Consider the following 7,832-nt stretch of genomic DNA (forward strand, 5'->3'; position numbering starts at 1 on the left):
CCAGATTCCTGGCAGGCGGGTGGGCTGGGGGAGGAATTGCGGCAGGCAGTGGGCTACTGTTCTCCTGCGCCACCTCCCCCAGGCAGGACGAGCCAGGCTCCTGCCTCCTCTGGCCTCCCCTCCCTGTGTCCAAGGCCTGCTTGCCTGAGTGAGACATGAGTAATGGACACAGCACAGGGCCTGACCAAGGGCTTTGGCTGCAGGCCCAGCACTAGAAACACTGTAAATATTTGGGGGAATTAATGATGCTCCTTCTCCCCAGCCAACTCTCTCCTGCAACCCAGAAGGCTTACGGGAGGGGGCCACGGTGTCCAGCCCTCTGCCTCCGAGCTGAGACAACATCAAGGACCTAGGGGTCCAGACTGCAGGGTCTTTGACTGGGTTTGGCCACAGACAGGAGAATTGTCTTCATCTCGAAGGGGCTGCACCCTCTCAGCCATCCCCCTGCCTCCATCCCAGCCAGCATCTCCTCCAGCATGGACACCCCGAGCCTTCCCTCTCAGGCACAGAATCCCTTGTTAATGAATGTTCTTTCTGAAATGTAGCTTCTGCCCTTCCAGGACCCCCTTCCATGGTTCTGGGATGGCAATGAATGGATCTGCCCTTTGGGAAGTTAACGGTGCTCCTCACCCCACCCTGCTGCACCCCCTTCTGGAGAGCTTCTGCCTGCTGTCACCCTGTCCAAGAGCTCAATCCCAGTGGATAGCCCTAAGCTCCTTGGGGTCCCCTTCCCTGTCCTAGTAGAAGCCTGGAGCGGGCCCAGCCTCTCGACCTTTCCTGACACTTACTCCTCTCCTGTGGCCTCAGATTGAGATAAGGATGTCTTTTGAAAGAAGTCTCTGAACACTTACCATACCAGGCAGCTGGGAATTTTGAGGTCGTCTCAGGGTGTTCCCGGGCTCCTCTCCGAGGGCCCTGGGAGAGGCTGTGGATGCAGGGCTGTGCTGGGCTGGGCCGTGGAGCAGGTGAGCTGGAAGAAGGCAGCCGTATGTGCTTTTCCAGTCTTCCTCCCTTGTCCAGAACTTGATTTCTAATCTGGTTTCATGAGACTCCTTTGGCCCACTTCCTTGGATAATACTGAGCAAGCTATTGAAATCCTCTAAGGCTCATTTTTCTCATCTGTCAAATGGGGAAACGAGGATTTTTTTAAGCATAGGATGAGCTATGCACGCAAAGCGCTTAGCACAAGGTAGTATGTGCAGTAAGTACTCAATAAATGGTAACCAAGATGACTAAGACTTTTAAGACCTAAAGGCTAGGCTGGGCACAGTGGCTCACAGCTGTAATCCCAGCTCTTTGAGAGGTCGAGGCGGGTAGATCATAAGGTCAGGAGATCGAGATCATCCTGGCCAACATGGTGAAACTCCACCTCTGCTAAAATACAAAAACTTAGCCAGGCGTGGTGGCGAGCACCTGTAATCCCAGCTACTCGAGGGGCTGAAGCAGGAGAATCGCTTGAACTCAGGAGGCAGAGATTGCAGTGAGCCGAGGTTGCACCACTGCACTCCAGCCTGATGACAGAATGAGACTCTGTCTCAAAAAAAAAAAAAAAGACTTAAAGGCCAATTTTCCTTCTCCAAGTTCCCTCAGCTCCACACTCTAGGCGTGCTTCTCATGTCCTGGGAGAAAGTGAGCTGTTCTAGAAGAAGGCACCTTGGGACGGGACAAGACATTGCTCCAGCCCGATGGGGCCAACCTGCTTCACCCACCGTTGCCCCCGCCGCCAGGATTATCGTACGCCCCCAGATCCGGTGCCTTCCTCCCACACCCACTAGCCTGGCCAGTCTGGTGCCCATCCCACTTCCAGGAAGAGGGAGATAAACACAGCTGGGGTGGACAAGGGCCCCCAGCATCCTCTCCGGAAGCAATGAAGCAGTCAGGGGCTCCAGGATGGATCTGGGAACTCCTAAGATTCAGGTCAGGGAGTGCAGGGAGAGAAGCAGCTCCCCTTCCTGGAGCTGAGGTGAGAAGGGGCAGGGTAGTCCCCTCTGAACACTGTGTTCGAAGCCCTACCACCCCTGCCGCCACACCTGGTGGGTGTGAAGTGCTGTCTCAGTATGGTTTGAATTGCATTTCCTTGATGACTAATGATATTGAGCATCTTTTTGTATGCCTCTCGGCCATCTGTATATCTTCTTTGGAGAAATGTCTATTCAGATCCTTTTTAACCACCTCACTGGCACAAAGCCACTAGGCTGTCCTCCTGCTTTTATGTCCCCACCACAGCCTGGCTTCCCTCTCGGTGCAGCTCTGCCAGGCCCTTTCCCTGATTGAACCTTCAATGGCTTCCCACTGCTTGCAGCCAAACTTGCTAAATTGTGCTCTGTGAAAAGCATTTTGTGAGAGGCTAGGAGAGGTTCCTCGGTTGAACCAGGGTCAAAGTTTTGGAAAGTGATGTATACCCTAACCTGCTCCAGGACTTTGCCAATGCACATTAGCACAGACAAGGCTCAGAGAAATCCCAAAGCAAACAATACCCTCTTTGTTTTATTGTTTATAGACAGGGTCTCGCTATATCGCTAACATGACGCTGGATTCAAACTCCTGGCCTGAAGGGATCCTCCTGGCACAGCCTCCTGAGCGGCTGGGACTACAGGCACGGGCTACCGTCACGTGGTAATGCCTAGCAACAACCCTCTTCTTAGCATTTCCCAAACTCGTTTGATGATAGATTCATACCCCTTGCTTGTGTTTATTTTTTACAGCCTTATGGAAATATAATTCACATATTATACAAGTCATTCATTTAAAGTGTACAGTTTGGCCAGGCATGGTGGCTCACGCCTGTAAGCCTAGCACTTTGAGAGGCCAAGGCAGAAAAATCACTTGTGACCAGGAGTTCAAGACCAGCCTGGGCAAAATAATGAGTTGCTGTCTCTACAAAAAAACAAAGTATTTAGTTTTATTTTAAGCTCTGAGGTACATGTGCAGGATGTGCGGGTTTGTTACACAGGTGAACATATGCCCATGGTGATTTGCTGCACCTATCAACCCATCACCTAAGTATTAAGCCCAGCATGCATTAGTTACCTTTCCTGATGCTCTCCCTCCCTTCACCCTCTCCCCTGTCAAGCCCCAGTATGTGTTGTCTCCCTTCTTGTGTCCGTGTGTTCTCATTGTTCAGCTCCCACTTATGAGTGAGAACATGCAGTGTTTGGTTTCCTGTTCCAGCGTTAGTTTGCTGAGAATAATGGCTTCCAGCTCCATCCATGTCCCTGCAAAGGACATGATCTCATTCCTTTTCATGGCTGCATAATATTCCATGGTATATATGTACCACATTTTCTTTATCCATTCTATCATTGATGGGCATTTGGGTTGATTCCATGTCTTTGCTATTGTGAATAGTGCTGCAGTGAACATATGTGTGCATGTATCTTTATAATAGAATGATTTATGTTCCTTTGGGCATATACCCAGTAATGGGATTACTGGGTCAAATGACATTTCTGGTTCTAGGTCTTCGAGGAATCCCCCCACTGTCTTCCACAATGGTTGAACTAATTTACATTCCCACCCACAGTGTAAAAGTTCGTATCTCTCTGCAGCCTCACCAGCATCTGTTGTTTCTTGACGTTTTAATAATTGCCATTCTGCCTAGCATGAGATAGTATCTCACTGTGGTTTTGTTTTGCATTTCTCTAATGATCAGTGGTGTGGGGCTTTTTTATTTGCTGGCCACATAAATGGCTTCTTTTGAGAAGTGTCTGTTCGTGTCCTTTGTCCACTTTTTAATGAGGTTGTTTGTTTTTTTCCTGTAAATTTGTTTAAGTTCCTTGCAGACTCTGGATATTAGACTCTCTCTGATGGATAGGTTGCAAACATTTTCTCCCATTCTGTAGGTTGTCGGTTCGGTCTGATGATAGTTCTTTTGCTGTGCAGAAGCTCTTAACGTCAATTCCCATTTGCCAATATTTGCTTTTGTTGCAATTGCTTTTGATGTTTTTGTCATGAAATCTTCACCCATGTCTGTGTCCTAAATGACACTGTCTAGATTTTCTCCTAGGGATTTTTTTTTTTTTGGAGTCTATAAGTTTATTGAGTAAAAACAAAATCAATGTCAGACACATATTTGATTGGGTTCAAATTTGGCTGATGTCCAAATGCAACAGAGAAGAACAGAGGGGAGGAGGGGACACGGTGTTGCTGGCAAGGGGACACTGAACGAAACAGTTCTCCTTTCATTGTAAAAGCCGGCATCACACAGCCGGTGTGAGTCAATTAACCAAGGCAGGGGACTCAGCGTTTCACGAGCAGGAGGAAAGCCGAAGTAAGCAGAGAACCTTCCATAGAGGAGAGGGCCAGAACACTGAGAGAAAAAGCTGCAGCAAGGCTGGCTGGAGAACAGTGGTCCGATCTGCTGGGTCACTTGGGGAACACGGTGACCACTTCCTGGCCCTCGGGTGGTGTGACTCGCTCCCAGGCATGCTTCTCAGGGGAGATTTGATCCTCCACAAAGAAATGGCCCTTCTGTTTCAGCTCAGTGCCACAGTCAGTGCATACGTAACACTCGGGGTAGCAGTGCTGGTCCCGCAGCTTCACAAACACACGACAATCCCAGCGCCACATCTGTCACACATAGGCAACTTCTGAGCATTTCCAATCGTCGCAGCCACTTTAGTGACAGGAGCTTTAACCCTTCCGAATCCTGAGGCTTGTTGGGATCCCCTTTTTATTCAGATTCCGGGATTTCCTGCAAAACCAAGAAAGACGTGGACTGTTTCAGGACTCATTCAACTGCTGTTTCTCCTGAAGCATCTTGTAAACTTCAGATTCTTTGTTGATGACAAGGCCGCTTGGAGGCTGAGCATGGTCTAAGGGTCTGCTGTTCGCCTCCACGTCGCTGGCAGCAACAGTCTTCGACTCCAGGGCCTTGTTGAAGTTGGAGATACTTTCGGAAGAGTAGAGGCCAGCTGGGTTGTTTTACTGGTTTGTGATGACCCTGGCTACCGCCAGTGTTGGAGGCGGGCGAGGTGGTAAAGGGCATAGCACTTCGGTTGTGGGTGCTTCCTATGTGCAGGACCTCTGGGGTTCAGAGGCTAAATTCATCTTGCATGGATGCACTTCCCATCTCCCGTCACCAGAGGAGATCGGACTTTATGTTTGGATCTGGCTAAGTGAGAGTCATGTAGTCTGTGCAGCCTTTGATTCTGTTCTGAGCTTACAAGCACGTCATATTGCTAGTATTTTCCGAATCAATGGCTGTGATTACATCTCTGATACAGAAATTAGCTAGAGCCACCTTGCTTCCAGGAGTGACCCAGGAAATGGCGAGAGGCCGTTTAAAGGCCTTGCCGCCCATGAGGTGGAAGCCCCATGGGCCCAGGCCCTAGAGGACGATCTGCTGGGTGGTCATGGCGCGGCTGTGGCTGGCGATGACCCTTGGGGACAGACGGGTAGGACGTGGCATGGCGTGCAGAGCTCCCCTGGCAGCTGTCGGAAAAAGGAGCCCCTCTAGGGTTTTTATAGTTTTGGGTTTTACATTTAAGTCTTTAACCCAAGTGGTCGGGCGAAGTGGCTCATGCCTGTAATCTCAGCACTTTGGGAGGCTGAGGCAGGTGGATTACCTGAGGTCAGGAGTTCAAGGCCAGCCTGGCCGACGTGGTGAAACCCCGTCTCTACTAAAAATACAAAAATTAACTGAGTGTGGTGGCGGGCGCCTGTAATCCCAGCTACATAAGAGGCTGAGGCAGGAGAACCGTTTGAACCCAGGAGGCGGAGATTACAGTGAGCCAAGATCTTGCCACTGTACTCCAGCCTAGGTGACAGAGCAAGACTCCATCTCAAAAAAAAAAAAAAGGAAAAGAAAAGAAAAACCTTTTGAGTTATTTTTGTATAAGGTATAAAGAAGGGGTCCAGTTTTAATTTTCTGAATGTAGGTAGCCAATTCTCCCAGCACCATTTCTTAAATAGAGAACACTTCCTCATTGGTTGTTTTTGTCAGGTTTGTTGAAGATCAGATGGTTGTAAATGTGTGGTCTTATTTCTGAGTTCTCTATTCTGTTCCATTGTTTTATGTGTCTGTTTTTGTACCAGTACCATGCTGTTTTGGTTACTGTAGCCTTGTAGTATAGTTTGATGTAGGGTAGCATGATACCTTCAGCTTTATTCTTTTTGCTTAGGATTGTCTTGGCTCTATAAGCTCTTTTTTGGTTCCATATGAGTTTTACTTTATTTTATTTTATTTTTTTAAGAAAAAATAAAAAAAGGAAGAAAGAAAGAGAGAAAGAAAAAAAAATGAAGGAGAGGAAGAAAAAGGAAGAGAAAGAGGGAGAGAGAACAGGTGTATTGCTTTATTGCCCAGGCTAGAATGCAGTCTAAAAATAGGTATTGAAAACCTCTTTTATGCCAATAATTGTGCTTAACAATGGAGACAGGAAGGAATACGGGAAGAAAATAACAAACAAGCAGCCAACCAATATTTCATTTAAACCTATGAAATGCTATGCAATTACTGAGGAGTGATTTACTTCCAATTATGTAGTCACTTTTGGAATAGGTGTGATGTGGTACTGATAAGAATATATGTTTTGTGTATTTGAAGTGGAGAGTTCTATAAATGTTTATTAAGTTTACTTGTTCCGGGTCTGAGTTCGAATCCTGGATATCCTTGTTAATTTTCTATCTCATTGATCTGTCTAATATTGACAATGTGATGTTACAGTCTCCCACTATTATTGTGTGGGAGTCTAAGTCTCTTTATAAGTCATTAAGAACTTGTCTTATGTATCTGGGTGCTCCTGTATTGGGTGCGTACATATTTAGGATTGTTAGCTCTTCTTGTTGCATTCATCCTTTTACCATTATGTAATGTCCTTCTTTGCCTCTTTTGGTCTTTGTTGCTTTAAAGTCTATTTTATCGGAGGCGAGAATTGCAACTCCTGCTTTTTATTTATTTATCTATTTTTGCTCTCCGTTTGGTTGGTAAATATTCCTCCATCCCTTTGTTTTGAGTCTTTGTGTGTCGTTGCATGTGAGATGAGTCTGGATGAAGCATACTGATGGGTTTTGGCTTTTTATCCAGTTTGCCTGTCTGTATCTTTTGATTGGGGGATGTAGTCGATTTAAATTCAGGATTAATAATAATATATTGAGTTTAATACTGCCATTTGATGTTAGCTGGCTGTTTTGCCCATTAGTTGATGTAAATTCTTCATTATGTTGATGCTCTTTACTTTTTGATATATTTTTGGAAAGGCTGATACTGGTTGTTCTTTTATATGTGTAGTGCTTCTTTCAGAAGCTTTTGTAAAGCAGGCCTGGTGGTGGTGAAATCTCTAAGTATTTGCTTGTTCGCAAAAGATTTTATTTTTCCTTCACTTGTGGAGCTTAGTTTGGCTGGATATGAAATTCTGGGTTGAAAGTTCTTTTCTTTAAGGATGTTGAATATTGGCCCCCACTCTTTTCTGGCTTGTAGGGTTTCTGCTGAGAGATCTGCTGTAAGTCTGATAGGCTTCCCTTTGTGAGTAACCTGACCTTTTGCTCTGGCTGCCCTTAGTATTTTCTCCTTCATTTCAGCCCTAATGAATCTGATGATTATGTGCCTTGGGGTTGGTCTTCTTGAGGAATATCTTTTTGGTGTTCTCTGTATTACCTGGAGTTGAATATTACCCTGCCTTGCTAGGTTGGGAAAGTTTTCCTGAATGATATCCTGAAGAGTATTTTCCAACTTGGATTCATTCTCTTCATCATATTCAGGTACACCTATCAGACGTAGATTAGGTCTTTTCACATAGTCCCATATTTCTTGGAGACTTTGCTCATTCCTTTTTGTCCTTTTTTCTCTAATCTTGTCTTCTCATTTTATTTCATTAAGTTGGTCTTTGACCTCG

General features: G+C 46.2%; 1 pseudogene; it reads right to left on the minus strand.

Annotated features, from left to right (window-relative positions):
• Positions 1-4,365: 4,365 nt before the first annotated feature.
• LOC105724693 (PDZ and LIM domain protein 1-like) lies at positions 4,366-5,356 on the minus strand (annotated as a pseudogene).
• Between the last annotated feature and the right edge of the window lie 2,476 nt (positions 5,357-7,832).

Source organism: Aotus nancymaae, unplaced genomic scaffold (genome assembly GCF_030222135.1).
Source record: "Aotus nancymaae isolate 86718 unplaced genomic scaffold, 86718_ANA_hifiasm-v0.15.2.pri h1tg000072l, whole genome shotgun sequence".
Taxonomy (NCBI): domain Eukaryota; kingdom Metazoa; phylum Chordata; class Mammalia; order Primates; family Aotidae; genus Aotus; species Aotus nancymaae.